Source organism: Cnephaeus nilssonii (genome assembly GCF_951640355.1).
Source record: "Cnephaeus nilssonii genome assembly, chromosome: 14".
Lineage (NCBI taxonomy): Eukaryota > Metazoa > Chordata > Mammalia > Chiroptera > Vespertilionidae > Cnephaeus > Cnephaeus nilssonii.
The window spans coordinates 36,027,551-36,042,873 of record NC_137085.1 but is presented as its reverse complement, the minus strand read 5'-3'; positions in this window follow the sequence as shown (position 1 = coordinate 36,042,873).

Sequence of the window (15,323 nt, the reverse complement as noted above, 5' to 3'; positions counted from 1 at the left end):
ATGTCTTTCTTATAACATATTGTGAGCTAAGGATGCTTAATAAAGTACTAAATATATAATAATAAAAGCATAATATGCAAATCGACTGAATGGCCAAATAGCAGAATGACCGTCTGACGACCACGCTATGACATGCACTGGCCCCAGGCCAGCCAAGGCAGGTGCCATGCAATTGGTTGGGGGGCCTGCCATCACTCCATGATCGCCCCACAGAGTGAGGCCCAGGTCACTGGCCAGCGGGGCGATCAATTGGGGGGCTCCGCAGAATTGGGAAACCAGAGGTGTGTGGCAGTGGATGGGGGCAGCGCCAGGCCAAGGTGGGTATGGGCAGGGGGCAGGGCTGCAAAGCAGCTGGGGCCAGGAGGCAACTGGGGCCTACCCTTGCACGAATTTCGTGCATCAGGCCTCTAGTATAATACATGAGAAAGAAAACTGGGATCAGCAAACCCAATTCCCTAGTTCTTATAACCATTTTTATTTGACCTTTATATTGTTACTAGTGACCTGGTGCACAGATTCATACACATTGAAAGGAAATTAATTAGAAAGTAGCTGGTAGTGTGGGACTGGGCGAGATGGGCCAGACACATCCTAGAGCCAACCTCCCGCAGTCCCTCCCTGGCCAGCTGCATCTGGGGAGGCACCGCAGTGGAGTGAGCGGGGTTCCTCTGGCAGGTGGGGCCCCTCGGCCTGTGGGAATCAGGCCTAAACCAGCTCTCCGACATCCCACGAAGGGTCCTGGAGTGCAAGAGGGCACTCTGCAAAGTTGCTGTTGTACAGGGTGTGGAACACAAATGCAAGTGTGCAGTAAACCAGATTCTGGGCCAACAGTGCCCCAGCAGCAGCATAACCTACTGCCGAAGGTGGAATAGTGCAGCCCCGCGAGGAATCGGGTTCCCTCCTCTCTGGTTTCAGGGTGCGTCACCTGAGAACCGCTGCTGCCAAGTCACTGCAGCTCAGCAGCTCCTGTGCTTAGTGTCTGCTCCCTGGTGGTCAGTGAGCGTCATAGTGACCCGTCAGATGGGCAGAGGGACACTTAGCATATTAGCCTTTTATATAGATAAACTATAAAGTTCTTCCTTCCTTCCTCCCTCCCTCCCTTCCTCCCTCCCTCCCTTCCTTCGTTCTTTTCTTCCTTCCTTCCACAAGAGAAAACAAAGTTGACAGTGAGAATTACCACATGCAATGTTTTGTTGTTGTTAGATTTCAGGGTAAGAACTAAATGAAAGGTGTCATAATTTTGCATCAGATGTCTCCCCTAATAAATGTAGTTTTTTTCCACTGAGCTTTGTTTTCAGGAAATCATTGCCATATCTCATTATAGAAATATTTCCATGTGTACTTAATTTAAATACAAAAGAAACAGACTTAAGATGAAAAAGACAATAAACCTCTACCCAAACCTATTTAACTGCAGACCAAAGGCTTATTTTGGGTTTGTTCTTTGTTTGATGATCACATGAGTTATCTTTATTTGTGTTTTACTTGGTCTATTTTCAGTGCCTGGGGAGACATGATGTACATTGTAAAATAATGCAGTAAGATAATTAAACATATTTCCCTTGCCTCTGGGCATATTTATGCTTGTATACACAGCCACATTAAAAGGGCTGAGAATGCAGCAACCTGGGCTGTAAATGATTATCATGACGGTGCTGGCATGCCAGGGCCGCCGTCACCCTAAGAAGCAGACTGGGTGTTCTAGTGGGATGGATTGCCCTAGAGCCAGCTGAGAAGTCAGTGCAGCTCCTACAGAGAAAGTCTGTTGGACTTCAGAGAAGAAGGCCTGTGGAACCAAACCAACTCACCTCTAATCCTTTGCCAGCAGAAGTTTAATTGAAAGAACAAAATTAGTGACAAACTGAGAGATGTTCTGAGTCTAGAATCAAGGGGAAAAAATGCAGCCAGAATCATCCTCTTAGTTCCCAGCAAAACAAACTTGGTTGCTTTACATTCGTTCTGAACTTTTACATGAGAAAAGTGGTTCAAAACTTGGTACTTTTAACGTGGGAAACCTGGTTAAGTAAAATGAAAGAGGTTTTGAATCAGAATGTTAGAAGCAAGTTTAATATGATTTGAGAATCAGAGTTTGGGATTTGGAGCTTCAAATTAAAGCAAGTGATTTTGAAGACAACATTGGAAACGTGAAAGAGTACATCAGAAGCAGAAGTAGGAAACTCTCGACTTCCTAGTTTCTCTACTCAAATTACAAATAGACCCTGAAATGAAATAGGGGTGCTCTCTACTGTATCTGCATGATGGCAAACAAAGTGGAGTAGATTTTGCTGTCCAGGAGAAGTGGCTATAAGAGCTTCCATCAAGAGGTCAAAGGGAACATTGGTTTGGGAGAAAGTGCCCTAGATCTCAAGTCTAAAGACCAAGGTCTGAATACCAGTTCCTTCTATTATAATTATGGATATCATCTTGGCTATTTTGGAAATGTTACTTCACTACTTTTGGCCTTAAGTTTGCATTTACTTGGAAAATCAAAACATTGTATTCTACCTGAGGATGATGAAAAGATATTCTGTGAACTCTTGCCAAGGATTATCTTTATGTTAAAGCTGAACTCCTTTTTCAGTGATAATTTTTAATTTTTTTTTTTTTTTACAGTTTAGGTAGAAGTGTGTTTTGGGGACTTGCATCTGATGAATGCAACTGGTTTGTTTCCAACTTGTGATGTACTCCTAGGGCAGTGGTAGGCAAACCGCGGCTCACAAGCCACATGTGGCTCTTTGGCCCCTTGAGTGTTCTAACATCACTTCTTCAAAATAGACTCGCCCAGGCCGAAAACCGACTTCTGCGGATGGGCCACAAAGTTTCAATCGCACTGTACATGTGCGCCCGCACGTGGTATTTTGTGGAAGAGCCACACTCAAGGGGCCAAAGAGCCGCATGTGGCTCGCGAGCCACGGTTTGCCGACCACTGTCCTAGGGTATATTGATAGGTTAGGGCAGAATTAGCCACTATACCCGATAAATCTAAAATTGCAATGTCTTAACAGAATTGTATGTTTTGCACATACAAAAAAGAGATATTCCTTATTGGTGGGCTCTTCTCCTCCAAGTAATAATTCAAGGACCTGGTTTCTTCTTTGCTTTGGTTTCATCATCTTAATACATGGCTTTCAACGTTGCTATGTATGAAGACATTGGAAAAAGAAAGAACACAGAGGATATGTCAGGGGAGGTTTTTATGAGCCAAGCTGGAAGTGGCACATATCCCTATGCTCAATTTCCATTGGCTAGAACTCAAGCTCATGGCCACACCTCTCTGCAAGGATGGCTGGGGGATGCAGTTGATTTTTGTGCTGAGAAGAAGATGACATTGAACTGGTGAACAGTTAACCCCAGTGTCCATTAAAATTTAGAGTCAGAACTACAACTCATAGTCTCTGGTCCATAATATGGTCATGTTGATCATATTTGTTTAAAGTATCATTTAATGAGGATAGAAAGATCAAATGTTTCACAAATCCCCAGCGGAACTAAGCTCATATTCAGTAGTAGTGGGCATGTGTGTGCTTATGAGAGGCACAAGCAGGAAATGACAATGTTTCAGACATCAGATCTTTACCCTGCGTCTTCTCCTAGTGGCTGGGTAGTTGGCTTGATTCTATGTGGGAGAAAGGGCCCTGATCCCCAGTGGTCAACACAAGAATGCTTCAGTGATCACTTGAGTTTGTTTCAGCCAGCAATACTTTTTGGAAAATTGCCACTCTCAGAAGGTGGTGAAAAACCCTGTAAGAAAGCACAGCCCCTGCTGATTATTGCCCTGTCTTGCTAAACTTTCCCAGTTCTTTTGGGAAAAATGTAAACCATAAAATCATTTCTTTGTGGATAACAATTTCATGGTCTAACTTTCAAGCAAGACATATTTTTTAATTCTTTATTAAGCAAGAGATATTTTAAGCAAGAATCGGCCTCCCAGTATAAATCTTGTTAATGAATAAGTGATAATATGGTTCATGAAGGTTTGTAGATATACTCATGGTGGGAGAAGACCATGAACTCAGAGAAATATGCCCATTGGGTTAGGCTCAAGAATGAAAGGCATCCTATCACTGAATTATAAGCATCTTCAAGTACCACATAATTGCATTTTAACCAAGATTTTTCTAAACAAGTATAACAATGTTTACTATAGACTTGTTAGCTACAGTCTCCCATACATTTTTATTCCTCATAATGTTTTTTTAACAAAAAAAAAGGTGGTTAGAGAATGATTTTGTGCACTGAGAACCTTTCAAATTAAATTCATTACTCGCTCTTAGTGAGTGACCTTCATAGACAGCAGTTCATAAACTTTAGTGAAAATTAAAGTCTGTGGAAAAGTGTGTTCAAGTTCCAAATTTCTGATTTCCCTGACTCTGCAAGAAATTCTCAGTCAGTAAGTCTCAATTAAGGCCTGGAACTCTGAATTTTAATGTGAACCTAACACCCAATAATGCTGTTATAGCTAGTCCTCACACTTAAGCAAATATAGGCTTAGTTATTTAATACGACTTGCTCATGTTTGTGAAAAAGTATGCACAGAGGGTTTTCTGTGACTCTTAACATCATAACTATCACCTGATTATCATTGTAAAAAAGATGAACATTTTTTTCCCTTTTATTTCAGTAAGTCAGCAAGAGCACAATATGTTTAGATGACAAAGGTGAAATAACTTGTGGGCATTGTAAGAGATAATCTGACAGAACCCCAGCTATTTCTTGCCTACTGTGTTCCCGGCACTACACCAGGCTCATTGTGGGGTTGCCTATCAGTATAAATGTAGTACGTAAACTCTGACTTGAGAAAATTATCATATTGAAATTGTATTTTATTTATGTGAATTAATAATGGTGACATAAAGTTGTATTTATTCTAGTTCATAAGGAGCTAGAAAAGAAGTCCTTCATTATGAAATAATTACTTTCTGAAGGCAGGAAGATAATAGTAATTTGAAGTGTGAATGATTTTCTGATATTCAAAAAATCAACTCTGAGGGAATTTTCAAAACCAAATATAGATTATTTTTGGCTTTCATATGACTTCTCTAAATGGAATTTAAAATATTAAAAGTAGATTATAAGAGGATCTCCAGAGGAAGGATTAAATGTGATTTTTTTCTGTACCACCTTTGTTTTCAGATTGTTCTACAATTAATACAGATTAGTAAACAAATTAAAGGAGATCATTGTTGTTAAAAATTTACAGCCAATTCTCATATTCTGAGCAAGACTGATTCATTGGCAAATATGTTGATTGTATATTAGACCAAGTTTTTAGATGAAAATGACAATTTAAATTCTAGCTCGGTCTGAGGTCAGTTTATAGTGACCTTTGTAACTTTCACTGAGTTGAGCTTCGGCACCGATAAGGCAAATTTACTGTCTTTCCTTCTATGATGTGATATCTATTGGTAAGACTGGAGGAGGAAGGGGAGAAATGGGGCTGCATTTACTGTTTTGGAACTCTAAAAAAATAGCATAATTGAAATTTAATTGACATACAATGAATTATACAAGTATAAATGTAAATTTTAACAAGTTTTAGCTTTCCTTCTAGTGATTTCTAACAAAACATTTGTATTAAGCCAAACCTATCCTCATAGCCTATTCTCCTATACTGCATCCTCTACTGTGTGTGTACATTGCAAAATAATGTCAGATTGTGGGTAAATAGATATGTGGAGATGAGTCTCAAAAATTAGCATTATTGATGATTTTGTTTCTACATGAAAATAAATTCTAAATTTGAAACATTGATTTACATAAATATTGTTTAGCACATCTTGTTTGTGAGATAAAAAGTAAGTATCTACCATTTTCCTATGTTGACCATTATCCTAACTGATACATTTGGTCTTCTCACTTATTCTGAATGTTAAGTATATTCTCATATATCTCTCCATATCCAACTCCCAGAAAAATTACCTATGCAATATGAAGCAACTTCTCGAAGGTGGGACTGATGGTGATGATGCAACCTTACAAGAAAGAGACTCTAGAAAGTGCCTCATTTCACATCCAATGAGAGCTAGTGGTCACTGATGTCTGAGGGGTAGATGCAAACTTAAAGCTGAGGTTTTTACTTCTCCACCCAACCATTTGTTCCTTTGATCTTTGCTGCTCCTCTACCACTAACGCCCACCTGGAGTCATCCTCTTCTTTCAAGCTCAGAATAAAAAACTGTCCCTCATAGTTAATTTTTCTAGATAGTGCTATAGCAGGGCTCTCCTCTTTGAAGTCCACTCTGTATTGGGAGGAAGGAGAAACCTGCAGAGATATACAAAGGTGAGATTAAGAAATACACACATAGGTGTTCAGGCACATGAACATGGATTCCCACCCGTTGGGCTCTTTTTATGCCTTTATATGGTAGAACTGTCACTTGATTTAAGGTTAAAATTAAATAATAATTATTATTTTAAAATTAGTATTATAATTAAAATTCCAGAGAAAAGGGGGTGAGGGTGGGTACTAAAGTAAAGTTTCAAATAAACAATGATGGAAGATGGTTTGATTTTGGGTGGTGGGCACACAATGCAATATACAGATGATGTGTCATAGAAATGTACACTTGAATCCTATATAATCTTATTAACCAGTTGAAACCCAATAAATTTAATAAAAAATAAAAATTTTAATAAACCTAAAGGTCTTTTAATACTAAGACATTGTGTTTCTTAAGACAAACAAGAAATAAAACATTGTCTGAAAATTGATTCTATAACATGTTTCAAATGAGAAAATTGATTATTCAGTCTGATACTGGACTTGAAATATGATTGTTCTTCTTTCCATAGAAGGCACCTTTCATATGTAAGCAACACAAATGACCTTATAATTTTATATTCTATTCTTTTTCTTCTTTTTTTTCTATATTCTATTCTTCTAATTCTTACAATTTAATCCCATTATAGCATAGTGTGAATGACAGTGGTTTACTAGTCTACCATGTCAATGGAATTATCTTTATTCTCAATCCATATTAAATGCAATTATAAGATTAGAGTTAATACATTTGATAGTTTGGTCATTTGGTTGTGAGTTCCTGATCCCTTTTAACCCAGCTTTTGGTGAAAGCAGATGATAGTAAACACAGCCCAACCTTGTGTTACAGGTGCTTATGCGCATTTACATATTTGATCTTTGCAGCAAGCTTGTGAGCTAAGTACACTTATGCACTGATAAACAATGGGAATACAATCTGAGAAATGCGTTTAGGCATAATTTCATCATTGTGGGGACATCATAGAATGTATTTACACAAATCTAATGTACCCAGTAGATTTTACATACTTACACATTTAAATTATATAAAAATTATTTTTAGAATAATGTAAAGCATGGAGAGCTCTTTGAAATTACCAAATCACATGATGTGTTAAAATTTAGTAAGGATTTGAATGAATTTTTAAAAAGTTTGTTTAGATATCATTTATAAGATCAGTCATATGTGCAAGTATAAACACACACATGTAAAGTCTAAGGGAGAGAAAGGTTAAAAATTACTTTAGTGACAGATTGATTCAAGTTTGGGTTATTTCATTTTCCCTGGTCACTTTACTTATCCCTATTACAAGTTGGCCACAGAGCTGTCATCCTGCAGCTGTATTCCACAATCTGAAACTCTCTTCGTTGTCTGGGTGTCTGAGTGCACAGACATTCAAAAGAACTCACAAGTGTAACTGCTAGTTGCCTCTGAGTGCATAGTCCTGAAATCTTAATATGCTACTTTTTGCCCCCCTCCATAAACAATACAAAGAAGTTGACAGGTCTGAAAGGGGCTTATGTGAAAAGATAATTAAGAGCTTTAGAGAGTGTCAAGAGTCAATAGCTCAGCACTGTCAGCACTCTGGCGTGTTACAGGCTATAATTAGATGGCATGGAGGTGTGAGGCATGTTTGGCAGTTGATTCCTGCATGATCTCCAACGGAAAAACAAAGAGCAGCCTCCAGGAGACAACAGGCAGAGTGGTGAATAGACGTTCTGGAGTCAGACCTTTCAAGGGTCTCTCTGTTTTCTCAGGTTGCATCATTTGGTGAAGAGCTTTTTGGTCTTTGATTGGCATCTGCTTGGATATTTGGCCCGTGTGCGTCATTCCCAAAGTCCTCTTGGCTTTGGGCTGCAGACCTCCCTTCAGCTCTGTGAACTAGAGGTCATTTCTGCAGTGCCAATGGACACAGCCTGCTCCACGATCCTGTGCTGACTTTGAAACTCCAGAACATTCAAACTGATAAAAGGCAGAGCTAGTTGTTCCTTGATAAGAGGACATTTTTCAAAGAACTCTGGAAAAGGCCAGAGGAGTTTCTCCCTAAGTGGAGCTGAAAAAACAAAAGGCATCATAGGATAGGATTAAGCTGCCCTAACACTGAAAAGATTTGAGGGACAACCAACCATGTGAGGTTCAGAATTAAATAACAAACAAACCGCTAATTGTAAAATATGTATTTGGAAGCACAACACTGTACTGATTCTCCTCATTATAATGATTTAAAAAACACAAAGAAAATTCTTCACAGCTGTTGCTGCTCTAGTGCTTTCAGTTGGCTGATGCTTTAGGTACACCCAGCCCATTTTGCTCTCTTGGTGGGTTTTTCAGTTCAGAGCAAAATATTCCCTGATTCTACTGGCAAAACACCACCTCCGTACATTGCAGAGCACTATCCATATGATTGAGCCAAACTGTAAATTTCTAGGTAAATACTCTGGGTCAAAAAATTGACTTTACAAGTTTCTTATTATACAGAAGCAGTAACTTAACAAAAAATTTGAAATTTATAAGGGATGAGAAAGGTTAAAATGAAATGTAATTTAATTGAATAACTGCATTTTAATCAATAATAAAGTAAAATATAATGACAACTTGAATACATATGAAATTAGAGGACACATTACTCAAAGTTGGCTTGAAATCAGCCTGCATGCCTTTAAAACATAACTATCTATATATATAAAAGGCTAAGTGTCCCTCCATCCGACCAGTAGCTATGACACCCACTGACACCAGAGGGCAGACGCTCAATGCAGGAGCTGCTATGATGCATACTGGCCATTTAAAAATAAACTGTACCACGGACCTGGCACAGACAAACCAACATTCAGCTTCCCCCAAGTGGGACACAGGCCCCGCCACCATTCCGGAGCAACACCCCACCAAATCGCAGCCAACACAGCCAAGGCCCCATGGTACAAAATGCAGCCCACAGCCCAGCCTAGCCCAGAAAAGGTCAGAAAATGGAGATTTAGAAAGTTTAGAAACTTGACCCGACTGAAAATAAGTAAGAAATTGTGGAACTTGAAAATGACTTCAGGTTTTCTCACTGCACAGAATATAGTCAAACACTGCTACAGTTAAATATTTTACCCTTTGTTCTCCCTGCGTGATCTACAATAATAATCTGTTTCGTGTTGATATTTACTGCTGTGTTGCTGACAATTACCTGAAAGGGAAGTTGGGGTGCTTCACTGGGCTAGAAAAAGTTTAGCTAAATCAGAAAGCAGGTCTAATTAAGCAAGTTTAAGTATATATATATATATATATATATATATATATATATATATATATATATATACAAGCAGGCAAGCAGCTGGATTGTGAGAGGGGTCCCAGATTGGAGAGGGTGCAGGCTGGGCTGAGGGACACACACCCCCGTGCACAAATTTTGTGCACCGGGCCTCTAGTATATATATAAAGCTCTCGCTGGTACCGATGTTTTGATCTGTCATTGTTGATCATGAATTTGGTTGACACTTCTATTATAGAGAAAGGACAAATAGTGATATTAAAATATTTCTTCTAATTAATTTCCTTTCAATGTGCACGAATCCATGCATTGGGACACTAGTTTTTTAAATGGTTGAGAATATATTTCTTGCCTCAAAACTTTGACTATGATTAAAAAAAATAACCTTACACAGACCTGTTAATTTTTTAAATTTTTCCATAAAATCTTGTTAAAGTTACAAAATACTGCAGAAGTTGAAGTCCTCATCAATCTTGTTCCCTTCCCTTGTTCCAAAGACAATTAGTTTCAAAAATTTCAAATAATTTACATACATTTTAATCTACATATCTGGACAATAATAGAATATTGTTATTGTGCTTTGAAAGAGTTATGAAAATGGTAGCAAATCATGCCATTGTGTAATTTGTCTTTTTAAATTTAATGCTATGTTTTTGAGGTCTCTCCATGTTGATATATATTTGATTCATTTATTTTAACTACTGTATATTATTCCATTTTTTAATTAATAGCAGTAAGCCTGAAAAGGTAGTTTGGATTTCATGGTGGAGGTCCTCAGTGCCATATGAAAGACTTTGGACTTCATCTGTGGTGACTGGTTGGGAGAAAGTGGAGGGCCATAGAATGTTTCTAAGCATTAAGTGGCATGAAGAGATCTGAGATCAGAAGATAAGTGCGGGGACAGTATGGAAAGTAGATTGGAGAGGAAAAAGGGCTTTGTGGAACTGCAGGTTATGGCTGCAATTTAGACCATAATATAAAAACCCTGTAAGATATAATGATGGCCCTTGTTGATTAAAATTCAGGGAGTTTCCAGTTTTTCTCTTAAAGAAACACACAAGTTTTGTTTAAGCATTCATGCATGTGTGTCTACATGGGAGAGTTTCCCCCATATATTTTTAGATTATGGATTATTATACCCATTTTGTTTGATGTTGCATTTTGATGTAATACTTTGGGCTTTTTGGCTCCCAGAGAACAAAGAGAGGAAATAAAAATAATCTGACGACATTAATAGATGCTATCCATGGACAGTACCTGAATTCAAATCTGTTGAAATTAAATATTGTGTAACTTTCTTAACTAGGTGTCCATGGTTTATTATTGCAGTTAGGTTACTTTTATGAAGTGATACATTTTGTCAATCAATTATTATCATATTTCCAAAGTTAAATAGCCACTAATAGCCTAAAGAAATTTAAAAGTCAGAGTGTCTATACATCCAGGTGCCAGGGTCCTTTATGAAGCTAACTTTCAGATCCAAAAGCCCTAAACCATGCAACTTTCCTTTCTCCTCAACTGGCAAGAATCAATAGGCTGTGTGTGTGTGTGTGTGTGTGTGTGTGTGTGTGTGTGTGTGTGTGTGTAAAGGGGTAAAGGGAAAGGGAGTAAAGAGGCACTCAGGCACATTTAGGAAGGAAGCAAACATATTAAAAATGGATGACATATACCTGCTTTTGTAACCCTCTCACCTGTTCCCAATCAGACTTGAAAAAAGGTGTGTTAAGTTTTTGCACCTGCTTTTAAGGGCTGTTTGCCTCTTTTCTAATTTTCTCTCATTGAAATCTAACAATAAGTATGATATGACAGCTGAACTCAAATGTGAGCATTAGATAGACTATGATCAGATCATGATGAGTTGCTTTAGGCCATCTTCTAGAAGGAGCCCCTAAAAGCCATCTCTTTCTTCATAACCCTGGAAAGAGAGCTGGCACAGACCCTCATTATATCCTATAGTGTTGTGGTCTTAGCCTGGAGTCCCAAAAAGCACTCCTCCTCCAATCTACTTTCTATATCTACTGTTCCCACACTCCTTCTTCAGATACTGAGATTTTTTCATGCCATTTAATCCTTTAAAACATTCTGTGCTCTTCCACTTTCTCCCAACCAGTCACCATTCCACTTTCTCCCAACCAGTCACCACAGATAAAGTCCAAAGTCTTTGGTATGACACTTGAGGACCTCCACAGTCCAGTCCAAACTCCTTTCAGGTTCATTGTCATCCATTGGTTCTTCTATAATTTGTGTTCTTCTTGAACACTCAACCATGCCCTGATCTTTTACAGCTCTTTGCCTTTGATATAACTATTGCTGAAAAATCTTCTAATAATACCTCCTTTATAAAATCTTGCTGTTTTAGACACTTTTATAACCCGTATGCTATCACCCCACAATCATTAGCATTAATGCATGAATCTAACTCCTTCACAAAACTCTAAACTTCTGGAAGGCAAGGAAAATATCTATCAGATCCCCTCAGAATACTGCCATGCATGTAGTAGGTATTCACTTAATAGAGAAGAATTTGGGTGAGAAAGGGAGTCCTGTTTCTCTTATTCATCCCTTAATCTCTTGTACTTAGAACAGCACTTGACATGTAAATGCTTGTAAATATTTTGTAATATATCAAGGGTTGGTGAATTATGGTCTGTGGGCCATATCTAGCTCAATACCTGTTTTTATAAAGATTTATTGGAACACAGCCACACCCACTTTTTACATATTATTAATGGATGCTTTCTCTAGAACAGCAGAGTTGAGTAGTTGCAATAACGATGGTGTGGCCCACAAAACCCAAAATGTATATTATGATCTGGCCCTTTACAGAAGAAGTTTGATGACCAAAAAAATAAAAATAAAAAATGGGCTGTGAAGCAGGGAGATGCAAGATCAGAGAGCAGCACAAAATGTTTCTAAAAATATTAAATTTAGTTATTACTCAGATTTGTCATTTCAAGAGATTGCCCTGCCCTCTATTTCCATCCACATGAAGATAGGAATAAATACCTTTATTGTCAGCTTCTTGCCATTATTTGATGGTGAGTGATTAAAGATAGCTCAGAATGATATTTGGAATGACACACACACATATATATTTATTAATTGTAGACATCATTTTGGAAAATGCTCAGAATTATAAATAAAAATTACCAGGCCCTAATAACACAACCCAATGTTCAAAAAATAACACGGATAATTTTATCTGATTGATTTTCAGAGTTCAGTCAAGAAATTTCAGGTTTGTATACATATATTCATTACTAGCTGAATATCTAAGAATGAACTGCATATAATTGCAACATAACAATATTATAATTCCATTAGAAACAGTGGTACTTATTGCATGCTAACTTGTGTTTATCCTGAAACTCCATCACCTGATGAATATGCAATTAACCTACTTATTACCACAGAAAATATCTTCTTAGAAATATAACACATCCACATAATTTTTAATCTGATCTTCAAAGGCTTTCTGTGGGAGAAAATAATTTTCCCCCAATAAGATATATTATTGGAAACACAACTGTATGTAGCCAATTCACTACATCATCTGATTTATTTTAATTAAAGGTTAGCTGCTGAATATGGTTATAGTTGTAATTATTACAATACCAGTCATCCACATTTCCATTAGCATTCCACTTGGTAGTTAGCAATAAGCAGAAATAAAATATTAGGACTTTTAAGAGAAGAGATTACCAATTAGTACAATTCTCCACTGGCACAAGATAATTATTAATTATTATCATCATGGTAATTATTCACCAAGCTGAATTTCAGTGGGCTACCTGTGTGCAGATTCTCTCTGCACTGCATTCTAACATCAGCAGCCTTCTTATCTGCTCTGGAAATCCTGAAGCAATATTTGTATTAAATCCACAGTTGACTGCACACCAAATGGAAAGGCAGCTGCGAAGGCACAGGATGAATCTCCATTTCATTAAAGGATCCCTTCTCTGTGTAGGACATTGCAAGGGGAGTATGTAAAACCATATACCTTAAGAAAGGTATCTCTATTCACATATATGCTTTCTGATCATACAGGATAAAACTGAACCAAAACTAGTCCTCGAAGCAGCAGTTCTTTCATTCTCCTCCCGAAACTGCCATTCACAGTCACACCAATGCTATTTATTGTAAAGAGAAGAAAACAAATACAATTTGAGGATGTTTGATCACTCAAGGACTAATACTATGTAGATAAGTTAGAAAAATATCTTTAGGCGTAGTGGTTTTTTACCTGTGTTCACTTCACCATTGCAGTGCTAAAATATAAAACTATTATTTAGTAGTATGCACATCCTATCTAATAAAAGAGTAATATGCAAATTGACCATACCTCCGCTATACCCACAAGCCACACCCACCAGCCAATCAGGAGCAATTATGCAAATTAACCCAACCAAGATGGAAGCTGCCACAGAGCTGCTGCAAGCAGGAGGCTTGGGTTTCCCCGGCAATGGAGGAAGCCACGCTTTCCACCCGCCCTGGCCAGCCCAGGCCTACACTCAAGGCTACGAAGTTTCAATTATAGAAGATAAATAAATCCCAACAAAAATGGTGGCAGCCATGGAGCTGGAGAGAGCAGGAGGCTTGAGTTTCCCCTGGCGATAGAGGAAGCCAAGCTCCTGCAGCCCTGGCCTCTGCTACAAAGTTTCAATTATAGAAGATAAATAAATCCCAACAAAAATGGCTGTGGCCATGGAGTGAGCAGAAGGCTTGGCTCCGCTCAAGGCTACAAAGTTTCAATTATAGAAGATAAATAAACCCCAGATACCAGGGCCTCCACTTGGGTTGCTGGGGGGCTTGGACGGCCTGCAAACCACCACAGGCCCCTTGCCCAGGCCGCCCCATGCCCCAAGGGAACCCCCAATCTGATCTGGGACACCCTTCAGGGCAAACTAGCTGGCCCCCACCCATGTACCAGGCCTCTATCCTATCTAAAAAAAAGAGTAATATGCAAATTGACCATCACTCCAACACACAAGATGGCTGTCCCCATGTGGACACAAGATGGCCACCACAAGATGGCCAGCAGGGGAGAGCAGTTGGGAGGGACCAGGCCTGCAAGGGAGGGAAGTTGAGGGCAATCAAGCCTGCAGGGAAGGACAGTTAGGGGTGACCAGGCTGGCAGAGGAGGGAAGTTGGGAGCAACCAGGCCTGCAGGGAAGGGCAGTTTGGGGGGACCCAGGCCTGCAGGGGAGAGCAGTTGGGGGTGACCAGGCCTGCAGGGGAGGGCAGTTAGGGGTGACAAGGCCTTCAGGGGAGGGCAGTTAGGGGTGACCAGGCCTTCAGGGGAGGGCAGTTAGGGGCAATCAGGCTGGCAGGGGGAGCAGTTAGGCATCAATCAGGCTGGCAGGGGAGTGGCTAGGGGCAATCAGGAAGGCAAGCAGGCAATGGGAGCCAGCAGTCCTGGATTGTGAGAGGGATGTCCAACTGCCCGTTTAGGCCCGATCCTACCTGGATCGGGCCTAAACGGGCAGTTGGACATTCCTTGAGGGGTCCCAGATTGGAGAAGGTGCAGGCTGGGCTGAGCCCCCCCCCCCCCCCCCCCGCCCCCGTGCACGAATTTCGTGCACTGGACCTCTAGTTCTTCTATATAAAGCCATGATATGAAACCACCATATTCTGCTCTAGTTTTTCTATTTGAAGTGAAAGATAGTTGACAAGGTTCGAAGAAAATAAATACCAAATGAGACTTAGGAGAAAAGACTATTTGCTGGAGTGGACAGCATTGCACTAGGATTCAGATGAGTCAATCCTAGTCTTGATACTGAACTTACATGGTTCCTTTCTTGAGGCAAA